The sequence below is a fragment of the Anastrepha ludens genome, chromosome 4, assembly GCF_028408465.1.
Source record: "Anastrepha ludens isolate Willacy chromosome 4, idAnaLude1.1, whole genome shotgun sequence".
NCBI classification, from domain to species: Eukaryota; Metazoa; Arthropoda; class Insecta; order Diptera; family Tephritidae; genus Anastrepha; species Anastrepha ludens.
In genome coordinates, this window is record NC_071500.1 from 123677468 (window position 1) to 123698609 (window position 21142).

Sequence of the window (21142 nt, forward strand, 5' to 3'; positions counted from 1 at the left end):
AATTAACACATGGGCTGAAAAGTTCCGGGCCTATAAAAAAAAAGGAGTTTTTCTTTAAATTAGCTTTATTCATCAACGTAATTTCCATCAAGAACAACGTCATCATTCCAGCGTCGCTCTAACATTTCAATACCTCTTTTGTAGAACGATTTATCTTTTGTCTTAAAAAATGCCCCAGTTTTAGCGATAACCTCTTCATGCGAGCTAAATCTCTTACTGGCGAGCATTTTTTTTAGTACTGCGAACTGTCAGTAGTCGCTGGGAGCCAAATCTGGTGAATACGGCGTATGTTCGAAGTTCAATTCATGTAGTTTTGCCATTGTTTTGATTGACTTTTGACACGGTGCGTTGAATTGATGAAATAAAATCTTTTCTTTGCCATATGCGGACGTTTCTATCAATATTACACCACGCACATCCCAAAATACCGAGGCCATAACCTTTCCAGCCGATTGTTGTGCTTTCGGGCGCTTTAAGCGAGGCTCGCCAGTTGCTGTTCACTCATACGATGATCGCTTTGATTCCGGAGTGAAGTAATGGATCCTTGTTTCATTCATTGTCACTTATCGACGCAAAAATTCCGGTTTATTACGTTTAAAAATTACCAAACACTGCTCAGAATCATAAAAACGTTCCTGGTTTATGTCAACAGTGAGCAAACGCGGGTGTCACTTTGAACAGGACTTTCTCATAGTCAAATGCGAATGCAATATAAAGACGACGCGTTCTTTTGATATCTTTACGATGTCAGTTAGCTCACGCAACTACTTGCGTTTGTATAATCGGTTATTGGCTATATGGGAGGCATTCCTTGCATATTGTAGAAGTTGTAGAGATGAGGAAGAGGAAGAAACAGTTGTGCTCTTTCTTTGCAATTGTTCAGCCTTAGCTAAAATCAGAGCAGGTTGTCTAGGAATATATTTATTCATTTATTTTCTTACGGAGTAGATATCTATCTGGGTTAGGGATGGGACCAATTCTGCGCTTCATAAGAATCACAAAACGGTTCCTCGAAGAAAACTAACTGAGGTTCCCGTGTCGCACAGTGGTATCACAAGGGACCTGTAAGATCTAAGAGAGTTGGTCGTATAGACCGACTACCACTAACACAACCTAACCTAACATATTCTTCTTTATTCTTATTTCCACTTTTAACGATTGGAGTACCTACCACCTTGATCTAAAAGTTCCCGGAACAACCGTCAGGTGACGCTTGAAGTCAACTGATTTGAGTTCTGTTTCTTCCGTTAGGTTGCCACATCTGTGATTAACATTACTACCAAAATTGTATCGCCATTGCTTGACACTTGTCAAGTTGACACTTGAGTAAAATACCTTACTATTTTAAAAATGGATTTGAATTTGCAACATCGACTTTGTATTAAACTTTCCGTTAAAAATTCATTCATTTTTGCGAAAACCTTATAAACGTTGGCAAACTTTTTCGGTAATGTTAATCTAAAGAAAACAGCCGTTTACGAATTCCATGAACGCTTTAGAAGAGATCTTGAGAACGTAGTGGCAGACCATCGACATCAAAAACTTCAATAAAGTGAAAGAAAAATTGATCAATAACCGCAAATTAACCATCAGAGTGCCAGCAGAGGACTTGAAAATAGCTTATGGATCCGTTTAGTGCATTGTATTTAATGATTAAGGTTTGTTGCAGAGTTGGTCCCAAGGGATCTGAATTATATGCAAAAAAGGGGATAGCCAAAGGCATGATTTTCAGGGCTGAATCCGACCCAACATTCATCAAATGCATCATTACTGGAGACGCGCGTTTTAGCAGTCGAAAGGAAGTAATGGAAAAATCTAAGACGGCTCTGATGGCTATACCGAAAATAGAGTTCCAGAAAATAGAGTTTCGAGAGCTGGATCAAACGCTGTCATATGTGCCTTGCAGTTGATTGGGCTACTCTTTTGGAGAATAAACTTATATTGTGAGTTTTCTGAATATATTCCAGGAACTTTTTGCTCAAGATGGCACCTATAACATAGTGAGCGTTTTTTATATATTTAAGTTTTTCTGCTAAAACTTTCTTACTCCTTGAATAGAATGGAAACAAATCAATATTTTGGTCTTCCTCCGGTTCAGATCCGAAAGTAAAAATCGAGTTTCATCAAAAGCTGTTTTGTAGCAGATTTTTTACACATTTTTTTTTATAACTTTATTCATCGATTCTTCCTCCAAGGGTAAATTCGCAAGCAGTATTTTTTACTCTTCCTAAAGTTGAGTTTTTTTTATTGGGTTGTTGGAAATAATTACTGTGCTTCCGCTTTCAGTTAGGAAAGAGGTTGGCATCGTTTTATTTATTAGTGTTGGATGATTGACATAGTTTCTATAGATAGCTATATTTTTTATTGACTTCGATCATTTTCGAAATAAACGCTAAATAACTTTCGCATACTGTTGAAATAGCAAATACTCTCCTCGACCTCATTTTTGACAATTATGTAGCGATAAACGCTTTACCGTTTATAGCGCAAAACTGCATAATTGAGATGTGGCCAAAAATGAGGTTTGCTCAGCGGAAGCGCATTTTTCATTAAAACATGTTACAAAAACAAAACAAATACATTTCACAAAACTAGCCTGAAATGGCTTTCTCTATTAGCACATGGAGCGGGTTTGAAATAAGACAGTTTTTACTCTCTTCTGTAAAATGTGAGTAACCTCACATACGTGGTTTTGTACTTTAAACGACCATATGCGCTTCTGACATAGTTAAAATCACAAATTTTTTATCGGTTTCAGGTAAGTTTTTTCAGCTGAAGCGCAGAGAAAACGTGCCTTCTAAATATCTATTTGTGACCTGTATTTATCAATTTGGCTTTAGATTTTGCGCAAATTGTTTTTTCGAGAAGCCTTTCAGAACAAAAATAACAGTATTTCCATGCTATTCTTATATATTTTTCGCACAATTACAACTTCCTTTGGAAACGCCGGAACTTTGCAGGTTAGTTGCAATACATGCGTTTGGTTTTATTGTAGAGATTTATTAAGAACACACGTGTTTTTTCCCAATGCCATGCTAGTTGCGAATGGGTTGGTGCGTGATTACCATTCGGAATTCACAGAGAGAACGTTGGTTCGAATCTCGGTGAAACACCAAAAGTTAAGAAAAAAAAAGTTCTAATAGCGGACGCCCCTCGGCAGGCAATGGCAAACCTCCGAATGTATTTCTGCCATTAAAAAGCTCCTCATAAAAATATCTGCCGCTCGGAGTCGGCTTAAAACTGTAGGTCCCTCCATTTGTGGAACAACATCAAGACGCACACCACAAATAGGAGGAGGAGATCGGCCAAACACCTGAAAAGGGAGTACGCGCCAATTATTATTTTTTATATATATAATCAATTCTACGTTACCGGCACGATCTGGATTTAACATATATCCGGCCAAAGACTGTCTGTCGCTCGAGCAGGTGTTCCACAACACTTCTGGTTAATTTTTATGTTCTTACAACAACAATAACATTTTTGACCTTAACTCTAGGCATCTTTCATCTACAAAATTTCACTTTCGCTTGCAACAAAAACGCCATTTGGGAAACTCTGGCTTAGAGGATTGCGTGTTGGTGTGTAAAATACATTTTTTGATTGTTCAGTAATTTAGTCGATACATGTAATTATACTTTTGAATACAAATATTGACTCTTTTCGGTAGCGTGAATGGAGAATTCTCATGACTTTGGTAATTTGTGTTACAACTTGATTTTAGAATTCAGGCAATTACGAGCAACATATTGTAGAGATTTCCAAAGTATAGTCAATAACTTAATCAAGGGGAGAGGAGTACACATTTCAAGATCCTTTTTTTTGAAGAAAAATAACATCACGTATATTGCAATCAATGCAATCAAAAAAAATTATTATTTTTAATTAGAATGACAAATAAATTAAAATATTTCCTTTCAAGGGATTCTTTTATCTTAGTTTTTTCTTTAAGTAACAAACGTTAACTCACCATAAAAAAGTGAAATGTGCATATCTAAAAAATATTGATAAAAACATTGGCAAAGAATCAAACCGTTTAATTTTATTTATTTTATTTTTCAACATCTCGCTCATTTGCCCCCACTCCCTGGAAATTTTGGTCCCACAGTCGGAGAATTCAGTTTGTACAATGAAACATCCTGTAAAGGATAGAGACTTCTCGACTTCGCCAGGGCTCGAAACATGGTAGTCTGTAGCACCAGATTCTAGTATAAAAAGGTACACAAAGCTACGTGGCTGTCTTCTGATCGAAAAACGCGAAACCAGATTGATCATGGAAGGCAAGCTTCTAGTGTTTTAGATATACTTACGATCCGAGGGCCCAACATCGACTCCGATCATTGTCTTGTTCCAGCTAAAATACACCTCTGTGCAGTAAAGAACGAACATCTAACTACGCAAAGAATGTACGACATCGGAAGGTACGACAATCGCGACATACAGCCAGAAGATTCGCTGATCGACTCTCACACCTGCTCTCTGAGAGTATCTGGTCGGTTATCGCGCCAATCAAAAAGAAGAAGAAGGTGAAAGGGTTGAAGTACCGGATTAGCACTCCTCAAATAACACTAAAGCAACGTTTTGATCGTTGTAGAAACTAATATATATTTTAATTAAGAAAAAAAAACTAAACCTATATTAAACAAACTGCGTTAGCCGAATGAAGGAACTTTTTGTACACAATTTGATGTCAATACTAAAAGACCTGCTTTGTGTAACACTTAAAGTCCTCTGAAAGGTCATTCTCAACCGTATAAGTGAGAAAATCGAGCAATCGACAGCAATAGGCTAGTTTTAGCCAAGGAAGTCATGCTCCTTCATGTTGTTTTCGTGGACTTTGAGAAGACTTCTGATACTCTGCGACATCGAAGTATCTGTGGCGCACTTTAACGACGGGGAGTTCCAGGTAAAATATCTAGAATTATCCAAATCTTGCTTTCCGTTTAATTTTAATTTAATTTTTTTATTTTCATTCTAATATTTCTCTCTTCAGAGTCCTTTTTCTTCTTCTTCTTCCCTTTGTTCTTTTATTTTTCTACTTCTACTTCTTTTTCTTTTCTTCTGTTTTCTCCTGTTTTTCCTTTTCGTTTTCTTTTTCCTTTCCATCTGTTATCATTTCTCATTTCGTATCAAATAAAAAGAGACTTTCCTGTCAGTCCACTATCTCAACAAACGCTAACGCCAGTTGCTATTGAGGAGTGTGGAGTATTATTGTGAGGTTGGGGATGAACTAGCTTAATGCGCCATTTATTAGAGCTCAATGCGACTGAATGACGATAATTCTCTTCTTGCTGATTACTGATTTGAATCACACGACGTATTTACCAATCATTTGTAGTATAAGCATGTTGAGAATTATAGCGACTGCGCCAGGCGAATGATAAAAATAGTGTGTCTCGCTTAAGGGGTTAGGGGTGGTCAGAATTTAAAAAAATTGATCTTTTTTGCATTTTCTTAAAGTCTAATATCTTAAAAATATTGTGTGAAAATTTGAAGTGAGTCCGACAAATACTTTTTCAGTTATTCAATAATTAACAAAGGGCGGTCGGGCGCTCCGGAAAAGCCATAAAAACTCTAAATGCATTTTTCTCAAAATTATGTTTTTTGAACTGGGTATCACGTAACTTAAAAACCGCTTGGTAGATTTCAATAAAATTTATACTGCTTTTGAAAAACATAAAGAACTTGAAGAGTTTTTGTTTTCAAAACACTAAACTAAAACTATTTAAATTCTCTTGTCTGATCGATTTTAGATGAATCTCTAAGGACTTGTGATGATCACCGCAAGGAACTTCTGGAGAAACGGGTTCCACACAAACAGCGATAACTTTTATAATTATTAATTTTTTTGTTGAAATTTTGCTAAAGTCAAGTCGAAACATGCTGTATTAATGCTATGTTTTTATTTTTGTAAAATAAAGCAATTGACTAGCAAAATAAAATTATTGAAAATCATAATTTTTTCGGGCATCTGACTACCCCTAACCCGTTAAAGAAAAATATTTCGATACATAAAAAAATACAAAATACAACATGCAAAATAGACGAATAACAAAAAACAAAATTGTTTGGACATTTGCTTTTACCTGACTTGAGGCTTAAATAATTAACGCCATTGCAAGCGGCGCTGTTAACATTCCCATGCACAGATATAGTTTGCTGTTAACGAATTTAGTAGTCTCCTGTACGCGCCGAGCAACGAGCTCGCAATTCTGTTAGTATGGCGCTTAACTTAAAGCCTTTACTTACGCTGTCGTGCTGGTCGTACTCGGCTATTCTTTGTGTAGCTGTTTCCGTTTCATACTTCTGCTGTTGCGCTACTGCAAACGTATGTGTCGTCTCGCTGTTAACTGTTGACTTTTTCAGAACTGTTTGGTTTTCGGTGCTGTTAAGCGCTGGCATTTATAAATTGAATTTCGTTCGTTCCACTTCAGTCTCAAGAAGATATCCAGTGATATAAAACATAGTGACGGTAACGAACTGCGGTCAAAGTATTTGTCGGCAAACTTTTACTTATTTGCTGATCCGATGTGTGAAGAAGTGTACATATGTACTTGTATTTCTTTATCGGCTGGCGATATTGACTGCTATCGTGCTTTTGTCCAGCAAAATTACTACAATAAATCGGCATAGGCTACGCTCAATTGTAGGTACCAGCTAGTTGCAATTTGTTTGTTTTTTCGTTCTATTTGTTTGGCTAAAAAACAGAAACCAGCTATTTAACAGCACGGGAGTAAATGTGAGCCGTACTAAAAAGTTGGCAGTTAGTTATCCTTTTGCAGTGCGCATGAAAGGAGGAGCTCCCGCAAGTAAAAAATTGTTATGCCGCGGAATTCGGTACAAATAACTTGGAAAAATTGATAAATATGTAAATTGAGGAAGGAAACGAAATTTGTGGTTTAGTGTGCGCTGTGGCAAGGAAAATTATGGAAAATAAATATATGTATGTATAGTTGAAGAATTTTCTTGGATATACGTGCGTGTAAACGCCGTGAACTATGCTTGCCGCAATTGTATAAGATTTTTGCAAAATAAATGAAAGAAGTTTTTGACTTGTGAAAAAAGAAAGCAAACTTTGTATTACGCTTTTGTGTGTATTTTCTTGCTTACAGCTATTCTGTTTATTGTGTGACTTTGTTTTGTGTGCTCTCCTTAAAGGCTGTAAGCGTTAGCCAGCTCTCACTAAGCAGCAAACAGTGTACATGTGGACGAGATAAGCGGCTGTTAAGGCTGAAAATATTTGCTGCTTAGTTTCTTGGTGTATGTTACAGTAGGACTGGCGTCAATACCGACGCAACGCACAGTCCTTTTAACGCAAACACACGAAATTTAGTTGAGCTCTCTTATTAACAAATGTTCGTGCATATGTATGAGTATATAGACGCACATAGTGCACGCATTTTGGTGTTGCTACATATAAATATACTTATATGTATGTGTTTTTCACCTATTTGAGCAGCGTTAAACTGCATTTGAAGGCCGTCGGTCGGTCGTCAAAGACAACGCGTCCTAAACACCTGAGTACCGCTGTTAGCCGCCGCACCTATTAAGGGCTGTTTTATTTTGTTGTTTTTTATAAACACAGAATTTTTATGTAGGTAGTTGTTGGTTGCCGGTTGCTACTAATATGCATATAATAACGAAGTGAAACACGTCTTCTTCTTCCAAGAACTTTATTTCAACTCCCCGTTTAACAAAAACTCTTCTTAACCTAAAGCTTAACTAATATTTAACATTTATGAGAATGGGAGAAAGTATGTTGAGTGTATGTTGAGTGCGTGAGTAAGCGTGTGGGTGTAGAGTGTGAGAAAGTATGTAAAACAGTTGTTGGTTTAAATAACAGTTAGCATAAGTAATTAAATATAAGAGTAAGATTAAGTTAGAATTAAGAGTAGGTATAATATAGGAATAGGGTGATCATGTAACTAAGTATAGTAGTATGTAACATTATAATATAACTATATATTAATATTTTGTTGTTGTTTTCTTTTTGAAGTTATTCATTTACTTTCCGTTTGTATCGGTTTGTTGTGCGTTTCTCAGTAGCAACCAACAACGAAAACGAAATTACAGCAAATGCTAAGTTATATTTTTAAACAAACAAGATCTTCAATATAAGTTACAACAACAGTGCTTAAATTACGTACAGCGAACAGTAATCAGAGTTGAAAGCAACAGCTAATATTGCGCAAGCAGAATGAAAGAAGGCGATGGAAATGAAATGAATTAAAGTAAAGCTTAATAACCGGCGCGCTTATTGCGATATTTTGCGCATTTAGAGCCAATTCTAAGTAAATTTTTCTCAGCTGTAGTAGCAGTGAAAATGCAAAATACAGGCACATGCGAAAAAATAAGAAAAAGTAAGCGGCAACAGCAATAAAAGCAACAAAAACAGTGTACTTTTAGTTGTTTACAATTGTGGCGGTAAGTAAGTATACAAATAAAAGTAATAATTTAAAGTGCCTTAAAATAACCTCAAGCCACCAACAAGAATTTACACAGCAGAAGTGACAATTTGAATAATTACTATTTAATGGGTAATTAGCGCGAGTCGCTTTAGTAGTTAGTGGTCTGCCTTGTGGAAGCATCTAGAACATGTGTAGACGTTTATGCCGATTTAAAATTACGTTTTAGGTGCATAAAGTTAAAAATTTCATTGGCAAACGAGATCAGCTTTAAGTTGACACTTACAAGGTGTGGCTGTCTAAAAATGATTTTATAAATATTTATATTTATTTATTTATTTTTCTTGTTCACTCCTCTCGGGAGCATAGGGCCTTGACAAGACTCAGTCTTGCGTTGGTTTCGTTAATCTATTTTGATTTCTAACAGGATAAGTGATTCGCCTGTCGCTAAAATATTTAATTATTATTCTTTTTTTCGAATTGATTACGTCTGTCAAATTTTGACACTTAGAAATTTTATAACAATTACGGAAATATAAGTAATTATTATAAACTTCAATATATACCACTTCTTACTTCCTTACTTATTTGGCCTGATCGGGGATCACAACCCGTTACCCGATTAAGACCGACGGCAACAAGACTCGCCAGGCGTCTTTGCTTTGCTCGCGCCTTCTTCAATTTGTTAGACCAAGCGATGACAGGGTTCCCTCGACTTCGTTGTTCAATCGGAGGCATCGTTGTTATCTAACTGGCCATCTGAACACTTTCTTCGCTGGAGCTTCTGCATCCATACGCTCAATGTGGCCCTGTCAGCGCAAGCGCTGAATATTGATGCGCTTAGCTATGTCCACAACGTCATAGAGTTCTTACAGCAGTTCTTGCTTCTTTCATATACACCGCTTCTCTCTACTCATAAAGCCCCATGCGTATCTTCCAGCTCCCTCAGAACGCGTACCGTTTTAATGGACTCAAATTTTGTTCCTTTTAATGAAGATTTCGCCTAAGGAAACAAATACTCGTATGCGCAAAATCGGGAAAATAAAGTGGATTACTTAAGTCTGGGATGCAGAATTTAGTTACAAACCATTGCGGAATAAGCCAGTCGGTGTTGTTGTGGCAGGGCCTAGATGTAGTTATCAATCATCATCGTCTAATCTAAGGGTAGGACCAGGAAACGGGCTGTTTCGACAGGTCGGGTTCAGAGGAAGAGCTCACACTTTTTCTTAACTTAATTTCACTCTTTTAAGGTGTTCAGCAAGACTGCGAAGGTGGTGATACTGAGAGTTTGACCTCCAGGAAGGCAGGGAAGCTGCATAATCCTATGAACACCCAAGTTTCATGAGAAAATTCACAGCCATTCATCGATCTCTTGAAAAATTTCATACTTTTCTGACGAAAAAAACAACAGCTCTAATGGGACCGAAGTCTATGGCTATACCAATTTGTTTACAAAGTAGAGAGGCGGTGCATTCGAAAGAAAAGGTTTTGCGCTTAAGGGTTCTAGTACACCTGGTACACTATGCGAACCTCAAACGTTAAGTTTTAGTAGTCCATAACAAAGGGAGGCAGTTACCTCAACCAAATTATTGTTAGAACTACTATTTCACATTAGTAGTCCTTTGATATTCTTCATTATTTGATATTTTCTTTGATAGGAGGATAATCTGTTTATACTGTCTTTGCCCTGAGCTTTCTGTAGCGTCATTTAAATTTTAGGTCTTCCCGACCTTGGTAAGTCTACCGAGAATACCGGTGTGGCATTGAAAAAAATAGAGATATGCAGTGCTTTTAATTTTATTTGCTTCAAATGTATTAGTTTTGGGAAAAAGTAATCCATTTTTCTTGTCGGTAGATTTGGATGCCATTATCTCTTTTTTCTATGCGTTGGTTAGCAATTTACATGTATTATAATCAAAATTTTATGTCTTGGCAGCAGTTCCAATGCCTGTATACTTGACAAGAAAGTGAAATTCCCTTCAGCATTCTCTCCAACAAAAGATGTGTGGAAATAAATAAAAAGTCATCCGGTCAAGAACGGGGAGTCCACACTAAGTGAATAAATTTCTCGTCGAAAAAGAAATTAATTATTTTCTCGGTAGATGGCTCTGGCAATTTAAAGGTTATGTTCGTTGTTAAGGTGACATTTCACACTAAGTAATTGGTTTGCTGTTTTTGGTTTAATACACATAATTGTGAGTTACAGGGTGTTGGCAATATATTTCTATTTCTAAGTAATCTCTAATATTCTTTCTTTGCAATTTGTAAGAAAAGTTAAATTCCTTTTATGAAAATGAAAAACATAATTTTAAATTACTTTTAAATGAATTGAATTTTTTTTATTCCTTGATAATACCTATATGCTTTTAATGAATGAATAAAATACTTAATTGAATGAATAAAATAAAACATTATTTTTTAGTTGTTGTATTTCTAGATTATTATTATTTAAAAAAAGAAATAAACAAATATTCCGAGAGTAAAATTTAATTTAAAGCATTATTTCCATATTTTGGGCTTCCATTCCCAGCTTTCATTTTTCCATTTCAAATAGTTTCGAAAATGCGCGTAAGCGAATGAAATAAACTCTCTCACATTTGTAGGCGCTCCACTATTGACAGACATACCAACGAAGTTAAGGTAAAATAATTCGGAAATTATTAAAATATGCAATTAGTTTCAATCAAAAGCTTCAATTATTAACGCAAATAAATTATACAAAAAGTAACTACTCAACTAACTAGAAAATGCAAAACAAGGCTCAAAAGCAAAACAAACCGCGCGCCAATGAGAACTCACTAAACCAGAGCATAGGCACTTGTTAATTGTTATTGTACATACTTTTTTGTTATTGAAATACTTCTTAGTGTGCAAAGAGAACTTACCGGCAAGTGGGCACCACAAATGTACATACACAACTACGAATATGTTATTGCCTGCTTACATACAAGTATAATTGAGAGTTGGGGAGAACATCCATTGAACGCTCAAATATTATAAAACTTCAATAAATGAATCATTACGTACACATCTAGATACATAGATATACATACGTATATAAATATACAAGTATTAGCACTTACTCAAATGTAAGATCTAAGTGAATATAAAATAACTACAAATTGTGTGAAGCGAAAGTAGAGCTAGAAATATGCAACAATAAAAAAGGGGTAATAGTTTTGAGAATATTTTTTCTTAAGCATAACAGAAACTAATTAGAATTACTCTATATGCTGTCTATCCAAGGTAATCTTGGATTAAATAACTGTGATTTTGCCAGTCCTTAATAATAAATCTTGGAGGCTGCTTATTATTTAATACAAACTAATGACTAATTGCCTTTTTTTGTTGTCAGTTAATCTGATTAGCGACAGATCAGAACGATGCTCACGCACAAGTCAAAATAGGTAGAGGATTGTTTTTGCAACTTTGTTGGTTTAGCGACAGATCAGAACGATGCTCACGCACAAGTCAAAATAGGTAGAGGATTGTTTTTGCAACTTTGTTGGTTTTCTTTTGTTTTTGTAACGAACGCAAGCACCTGTATTTTCAATTGCATTCATTTACAGATAAATCAAATAAAAACAAACAAAAAAACGAAATAAGAAATAACAGCAAGCGCTAGATTTTTCTAAGAAATTCTTATCACTACCAGCGAATGTTTTTTATAAAATTTTTTTCTTTATACAAGGTGGCGCAAAATCAAACATGCAATTTTGTTTTTGAATAACTTTTTTATTAAATAAAAAAAAAATGATTTGGAGTGATGGAAACCTTTATTTTGACCATTTATCTGCTTGTAACCTGCAGCTGTAACCGCTCCGCAGGCAATGCCAAACCACCGAGTGTATTCTTGCCATGAAAATGCGCCTCATAAAAACTATTTGCCATTCGGAGTCCACCTAAAATTGTAGGCACTTTCCATTTGTGGAATAACATCAAGGCGCACGCCAAAAATAGGAGGAGAAGCTCGGCCAAATACCTAATAGAAGTTCCCACGACAGTCGGTTCTACGTAACCGGAATGACGCGGACTTATATCCGGCCAAGGACTGTCACTTCAGCAGCATTCACCGTATACGTATGGGGAATGTTTATGTTGCTACAACAACAACAATAATGTAACGGAAATGTACGCGCCATTTATTTATTTTATTTCACTGCAGTTCAAGTGTCAAATATGATGGACGTACCATTTGGAAAAATTATATATCTTCCGACAGGGTTTTTGCGCCACCTTGTATATAATTTTGATAATTTTTTTTGTTGGCAGTGTTATGCGTTTTCTTCTATATAACGCATGCTCGAAATTTTTTTATATGTAGAAAATGCATAATACCACCGCAAAAAAAAATGGCGGATAGTTTATAGGATAATTAGTTTTATGCCACCTTGTAGTAAAACCAATGTACATAAGTCGATGCGTCAATTCAATTCAAAGAACTTTACGAATTAATGCGAATTTACAAGAAAAAAAAAAGGAAAACTAAAGACAAAACTAAAAACAAGTCAAAAAACGAAGCCAAAAAGTTTTACAAACTGAATGAAAAGTACCAACTCAAAAACAAAAAAACAAAGAAAAAGCAACAGCAAATACTTTGTAATGCAATTATGTACATAATCGGGTCTTATTGCTTATCACAATAAGCAAATTTATCACAAATATTCAACAACTGCGCGTTCTAATCAGGTCTTATAAATATTGGTATGGAAGCAAATTATTTTACCCAGCGCATATGTTTAATGAAATGTGGCGGGGTGTAATTTTATAAAAATCATGACTTTCATTATATGCTCTCGTTCGCCCGTGCGAATTATTCGCAGTCGTCGCAACACTGAAAACTTTGACGTTAGGAGAATAAAAAGGTTAAGGTTAACCTATAACAACAAAAGTTAAGTTGCATGCCATGACTTATACCTACGATATGTATGCAATTAAAAATTTGGTTAATAAATAATAATAGAAAAATTAAATAAAGTCAAGATCTCAACAATTTATTAAAAAAAAAAAATTTTTGCTCTGCATCAGACGCACTTTTTGATCAAAATGCCTAATAGACGAGCAGCAAATCGTACAGTTATACTACTCCGACGCATTAGAAACGTATTTGCAGAGATTTTTGTGCACTTGAAAAATTTTACTGATCTGATCTTAATCGTAATCTGATACTCGTTAACAAAAATTTTATTAAATTAGATATATTTTTAATTAAAAGTTTCAGGTAAGTGGCGAGCTTCTTCAACATTTAATTTCTGCATCAAAGGGTATTTAAATTCCTTTCATTCGCTAAACGCGTAGCAATATTTTGCTTTACTTATATTCTCTATATTTGTAGGCAGGTGACAAATCTATTCAGAAGTTTGCGTTTCTGCTTAAAGCGGCGAGGTTGGCCTTCAAATTTGTTTTAATCATTGAATTTGATGCAGTGTTAAGAGAGATATGGAGTGATTACACAAAAATAGATTAATTAATTAAATATATTTGGTCAGCTTTTTAGATAGGTTTGTTGTGGTTTGGCACCTAAAAATATGACTGGGTTTAAGTTTACACAAATATTCTCCAACTGGTGCTCATAGGGAAAAGTTTACTGAAATTTACTTTGATATTTTCTTATTGATCTTATTGATATTTAATTAAAATTTTTAAGTAGGTGGCAATCCAACAAAAACTATGTAAGGAAGGTTTCAAACTTTGTATAAAAACTTCCAATTTTTGATGCGAATTTTGAGCATGCAGTTTTATAGTCCATCGAATTTTGCTATAATAAAGTGCCAGTTTAAAGTGGCTCCAAAAACGCGTTGATTTTTTACAATTTTTTTGGTGGCGTTCTTGTGAATTTTCTCTATAAAAAAAATGAGATGGAAAAGAATGAAATGGAACTACCTTTTTTTGTACCATGGTATACCATAAGTTATAGCCCTTATTTCGGAGATCACGAGACCTTTGGCCCTACAAACTGGTACTACAATAAAATTGTTTGTTTTCTGCCTTGTCTTTTACAACATGGCTGCTTAGTTAATATTTCTGCGGTAGTTTAACGCGCACTGTACTAAATTTTTACTCAGTCACAAAAAAGCAAAAAAAAAGGTTTTATGTTATTTTTTTATTTGTATGCATTAGATATTGTAAGCTATTGCATCACAGATTAGCAAGCAGTCAGTCTACAGAGAGATATTTCGCTTAAAAACATCAACCACAACAATTTAGTATTTACAACGAAACTTTTCTCCCTTGACTTGGCATACGCTTTCCATTCAATTTCATTACAAGGCTTCATGGGGATTTTATGTGTGAGCTAAAGGATTTGAATAAATAAGTCAATGAATGAAAAAGCTTTTGCTTACTTACTATAAAAATTAGAAATAATTACGGCTATAAAAAGACTAAAGTAGACCAAAATTAAAACAAGCCAATGAAAGAAAAAAAGAAATAGTAAAATGCAAGCAGAAAGGCAATTCTTGAATAATTACTCGTACGTGCGAAGGCTCGGTGGTGACGCCAAAGCTGATATCGAACGATTCGGTTTGCAAATATGCAATATTGTAGGGCTCCTATTGGTAGAAGTGATTTTTGTAGGGTAAGTTTGTGGGAGGAAGGAATAAAATAAGAAATTAAAAGTATTTTGTAAACATACCTTTGCTACTCATTACACCCCATTGCAAAATTATAAGCACGCTACTATTTTTTTATAAAAAATATACTTCTTACTAACACAAACGCCATAAATCGCAAAGTTGCAATTTTGCACAAAATTAAAAAAAAAAAATTGTTAAAAAATTTACAAACTTTTAACTTCTTGAACAGAATTTGTAGAACTTTTCTGAATATGCATTTTTATAGTCAATTAAATTTTAGTTTAACAAAGTGTAAGTTTCAGGTGACTACAAATGACCGTAGATTTTTGAAATTTTTTTTTTTCGCGTGTCACACATTTTCTTCCATTAAAAGTGCATTCTCGTATATACATTTTTTTAATTGAAAATATAATACTAATTCAAAAGTTGTGCTCAACATTAATTGAACTTGGATTTGTTTACCTCTTTATTAATACCCGTCGTTATTACCGCACGATTAACTGTTGCGCTACACCCAAATTGATAAGCATAAATTATTAAATAATCACACATTCATACTTTATTTCGTACTTAGTTTTTTTTCCTTTTACTTTACTTACAAAAAAAGTCATTTGCCCATTCACAAAGAAATTATGAGGACGGAAACTAAATCCAGATAAATGTCTTCATGCTTTTCTACCATACATACACACATACGCGTGTGTGAGTGTGCATATGATTTCTTTTGTTGTGGGCTACTTAATTGTTTGTTGTTTACGCAAGCATTCACATATACGTACATACTTATTATGATGTGTATAAAAATGTGTTTTATGTAAAATAAAATGTATATAAAATACATACGAGTATAATCAAAGTCGGCAAGCAATGGCTGCGCAGGAGGTAGGCAAACTGAAAGGCTATGCGTAGACTAGGCGAAAACGTGTGAGTCTGATATTACGACCCCCCGTAAGAAAGTGAAGAATTTTAAAATATTTATGCACCCTGTGTTCTGCAGATGTTTATTCTATTTCAAACGAGTTGTAGTGCAATTTTTTAAGAAAGTATGATGAACTACCGATTTGTATAACATTTAGGATTATTTTTGGTACTTCAAACGGATAACTGGTAATGGTTCAGGAGAAGTATTTTTCGTAAATAATAGAACGCTGTTTCGATTTTGTAAATCCTTACGGGATTTGGAATGATTGCTCGCCTGGTTATCCTTACCTTTCCACACTCACTTCTATTTTCAGTTTCGCTACTTTGAATTGAAAGTAACCAAAATTCGTAGGTTAAGCTCAACGAGTTACTGTATGTAAGTTCGCTCCCTAAGACACTTTCGAGTTGTGTTTTCCCTTCATTCTTTTTGATAGATGCTTGAGCTAGTAAAATATTTTATGATACTTGCTGTATTTTATTCATTTGAGCTTGAAAATCAGAGCAATATGGGTTTTTTTAGAGCATACAAATTACGTTATGTTATGGTGGTTGCCACTTTTCATGAAATAGTGGAGAGGCAGAGGCTTACTTAGGCCTGGAGTAACATTGTGATGCCACTAGTTTGGACACAAGTCTCCCTCTCTAATTCCCGATGTGGTAAAACCCTTTTGTAACTCTGATAAAGATAAAATATTGTGGACGATAGAAGATTTCAAGTCTGCCAGACATTCAAAGAAGTAAAAGTTTAGAAAGCGATGCCGCTTTCTGGCAAGGCCAGACTGTGGCAGAGAAACATGAAGATATGAAATGAAAATGAGCAAATAAAATAAAAGATAAGGAAATGGTATGAAAAGGAACAAATGAAATAAAGCATTATGAAATTGAATGAAAAGGAACGGATAAAATAAAATAAAAACCTATTAAAAAAAATTAAATTAATTAAATTAAAATTTAAAAAATCATAAAATAAAATTGAAATAAATTTAAATTAAATGAAATGGATAGAAATTATATAAAATTGAATTAAATAGATTAAATGGAATAATTAAATATAAATATGAAATGAAATAATTATATGAAATAAAATGGAATAAGATGAAATGAAAAAAAATATATCTCAAATGAAATGAATTTCAACTAATCTCCTTTCAATTGGAACAAAAAGAAAGGAAATGAAGTGAAGTTTAACGAATTGAATATTACTGTCTAGGAATTATTCACTACTGACATCTAAGCGTCACTTTGGAAGTATCCTTTATACCTATTTTAAGTAGTTGTGCCAGTTGGCTCTATTCGTGCTGGCCGGCATATATGTATAAATAAGAACTAATATCTATACCTAAGTATGCCCGTGTAGTTATACGAGTATACTGAAATAAGTGCTTTTGCTTTTGAGTCCATGGCTCTATTCCTTTTTTATATGTCAATATTACTTAGTACTTATTATTGCGCAGGCCGGTCTTTAAAGTAATTATTTTATGCTAATTTAGACATTTCAGTGATTCGCGCCTTTGATTGCGCCACACTAAATGTATGTATGGTACGTATAAGCACATTTACATATAGACATAAAAATTATACGCTTATTATATGGATTTATGCCTATCGCTATGTATGCACATATTGCATATCTGGACTATTTTTACCCAGTGGTAAATGCAAAGTATTAAGAACTAAAGTATGACTAGCCCATTAGGCGCGGGACCTAACTCGTATTTCACAGAATGCTTTATGCTATAAGGGGAGACCAAAATTTTCGTTTTCTTTTTCTCAATAAGTTGTTCTTTAAAGCTAACACATTTCTCAGATATTTCAGAAAGATTATTTGTGCCATTGAGATCTTCAAGATTGGCAGAAATGTTTTCTCGAGACACATTTTTTCATGTGTGCAAATAAAAAATCATTGGATATATTGTAACTAAAATATGTTCCAACTAGGACGCTAAATTGTAACGTTACAAACATTTCTTTGTATTCAATTTATTGTCAAGGAAATAAAAAAAAATTTTTTGACTATAAGCATTTGCAGCCACCGAAACATGACACACATGACATCCCCTTCTCCATTGTTTTTCTTTGATGGCTTCTTTAGGTGTTTTTCTAAAAGTGTAGCGAAATATTTTCGCTTTTAATTTAACTTGAATCTTTCCACCAGGTCGTGATTTTCGAAATTTTTCATATAACAAAGCTGTTCTAAAATATCGCTTCCTGATGAAGGTACCCCGTACAATACTAATTACATACGTTTTCACAAGTCCTCTTAAACCCACTCTCCTAACACCTCTCATTTGGATCCAACCCGTCTGAACAGCATGTTGCCTGGACCTTTTTTTGTCAAAAAATTCAGTTTCGAAAAATTATGATTTTACTACTTAAAACCCACTTACTGGTCACAAGTTTGTTTGCATATCAATAATATTCCAGAGTTTGTTTTACAAAAAACAAAAAAATGTTTCAATGCTATCGCAACTCAAATTACTATTTTAGTAAGTCACAAAAGATCTTTTAGGTCGAAGCTTCGGCTATTGGGTACAGGTACAAAATTACTAAAGTACAATGTCTAATACAAATCCTCTCCGGTTCTGCTACTGCAGATCCCCAGTATTTCTTTTTTATTGCAATTCTAATGTTTTATATTCAATCTATGCGAATATGAGCTGGGAGCAAAAAACAAATAAAAAAAAACAATTTGTGCCAATCAGCATATCATTATAAAAATATATTTAATGTAAAAGTGTACAAAAAAATCGAAGTAAGCAATGGCTGCTGTCTGCCAATCTTCATACTATCTTCGTCGATCATCAACTGCCCCACTCAACATTCGTTTTTCACCAGTTCGGAACCAGTCACGAAATACAAAATTGTTTTACTGTAGGGCAGCTTGCCGCATAGCATGTAAACGCATATGTTTGTATGTATGCCCGTGTACATACATGCATATTAACAGCCCTTCAGCAGTGAATTAAGATAAGGGAAGCGAGTAGGAGCCCCACGGGTATACACTATACCATAGAAAAAAATTTCCATATGTCGGACATTCTGACGTTTGTGTTTTCTGTTTTAGCAGTCCCTTAATAATGACTTTGCACGCATTATGCTTGTTAACGTCTACTCAAAGTGCCTACTAAGTATAAGTCTGGTTTGCTTTATGAGTTCAAGATTTCATAGCGTTTTGCGGCTTTGGTTTTACTTTATCAGCAAAAAAGGCAACAAACACAAAAGCATATCTTAAAATTGAGTAAAAACGTGGAGAGAAAAAATATATTTTAAAATATGTATGTACTTATGTATGCATATGTAAAGTAGTCGGGCGTGCACGCCATACCAAATTGAAATGCATAACCGAAACGTGCAAATTAAAAAAAATATATATAAAAAAACTAAACTCCACTTTTGACGTTTACTACAGTCATATTGGCGATTTGACGGCGCTTACTCTACTTTTGAATTATTCTGCATTTCGTGCATGTACGAATGTATGTAATTGTGTCATTGCACTCAAACTCGTGCTGGAAGTGCTATGCCTGTGTGCTTGTATGCTTGTATAGATGTACGTATGTAAGTGCGCCATTAATTACTCGCTTTTATCACATTTGTCGTGATTTTTAATTTTTGCGTTTTTTACTTTAGTTGTCGCCTCTACGTCGCAGAACTGCCATTTGTAATTAGTTTAGTTTAGTTTTTTAAGTAGAAAAACATGACATTTAAAATTGACTATTTTAAAGTACTGCAATAACCTTAATTTTGCAACATTTTATATTTATTTTTAATTAATTTTTAATTAATGCTCGGCTAAAGCTAATTAATCTAGAATCTCTAGAAAAAAGAAGGACAGTCCTTTCACTGTTGTTTATTTTCAGTGTTGTTAATAGCATCGTCTATCGTCCGCTTCTTCTTGAGAGGATAAGCTTTAATGTTCCACAAAGAAGTCTTCGCAATTTTTACCCTTTTTATGGAGTAAAACTTTAAGACTCATACTTTAAGACTGTGCTCTATTCATATATGAGAAATTATTGTATTGTCAGACATCATCATCATCTTTTGGCACTTCAGCTCTTTGTGAGCTTTGGCCTACTTCATTTGGGAGCCCCATAAATCTCGATCGCTTGCGACTTTTTTCCAGTTCCTTATCCCAAGTTTATTGATGTCTTCTCCTAGTTCGTCGGCCCATCTCGCTCTCGGTCTTCCTATTGCTCTAGTGTTGAACGCTCTGGCTTCTAAAATTCTTTTCGGTGTCCTTGTACCGTCCGTTCTTGTTATAAGACCCAGCCATCTTAACCGGTGCGCTCTGATGAAACGTATAACATTTTCGCATTTTCGCCACTCGCCCCAATGATTGCTCCAAAATATTTTTTAAGATTTTTTCGTTCGAAGGTTTGCAGTTTTGCTTTATCTGCTTCAATTAGCGTCCACGATTCAGCTCCATGGCATAAGATTGGTCTAATGATGGTTTTGTATAGAATCAATTTGCATTGCCTGTTTAGTAGTTGCGATTTGAAGAGCTTCGTTAGTGACGCGTACGACCTGTTAGCTGCTTGGATTCTCTCACCGATGGTATTGCTTGTTGAATTGTCTCCACTCAGTTTGAAGCCTAAGTAGACGTTCTTACTGAATTGCATGTAAAAATAGTGAAAAGGCAAATTATGGGGGTTTCACCAGGACAATGCGCTGCCACATTCCATTGTCTGTTAAGAGGTTTGTAACCCAGTTCGGTACTCCGGTTTTAGATTATCGGCCTTATTGCGGGATCTGCCTGCTTCCCAAGGTGAAATCTGCTCTAAAGCCAAGATTTGAGACCATCGAGATAATGAAAGAGCAGCATACGTCCGGAAAGAAAAAGAAGAAGAAAGAAGAAGAAGAAGAAAAAGGAAGAAGAAAAGGAAGAAGAAAAAAGAAGAGGAAGAACAATAAAGAAGAAGAAGGAGAAGAAGAAAAAAATAAGAATACTTCTAGCATTGTTTCGAACATTGGAAGCCTCGTATGAAGCCTTGTAGTGATAGAAGAGAGGTGTAGAGAGGCGTATATGCAAGCTGATAATAAGTAAAGTGTGGACTCATAATGAAATATTTTTAAAGAATTAATATATATTTAAAGAATTAATTAAGAATTCAATTTTGAAGACACGTTGTAAAATGTGGTTCCAATTTTAAATCTGGCTTCATATGATGAACATTTCTTGCTGCCCCTAATTATTTTTTCCCGAATCTACATTGCAGACCAAGTGCCATTTAGATATTTAAT

General features: G+C 34.7%; 1 protein-coding gene across 9 annotated transcripts in view; it reads left to right on the forward strand.

Moving 5' to 3' along the window:
* The first annotated feature begins 6554 nt into the window (after positions 1 to 6554).
* Positions 6555 to 21142, forward strand: part of LOC128861006 (galactosylgalactosylxylosylprotein 3-beta-glucuronosyltransferase P) — a 110584-nt gene continuing 95996 nt past the window's right edge. For 2 of the 9 annotated variants that reach the window (XM_054098863.1, XM_054098858.1), the window contains exon 1: positions 6555 to 6646. The gene's annotated coding sequence lies outside the window, so the exon portion shown is untranslated. Of the gene's footprint in view, positions 6651 to 6708; positions 6944 to 8029; positions 8429 to 21142 lie in introns of those variants that run through there. The other 7 variants (XM_054098854.1, XM_054098861.1, XM_054098853.1 and 4 more) reach the window with 6 other exon arrangements.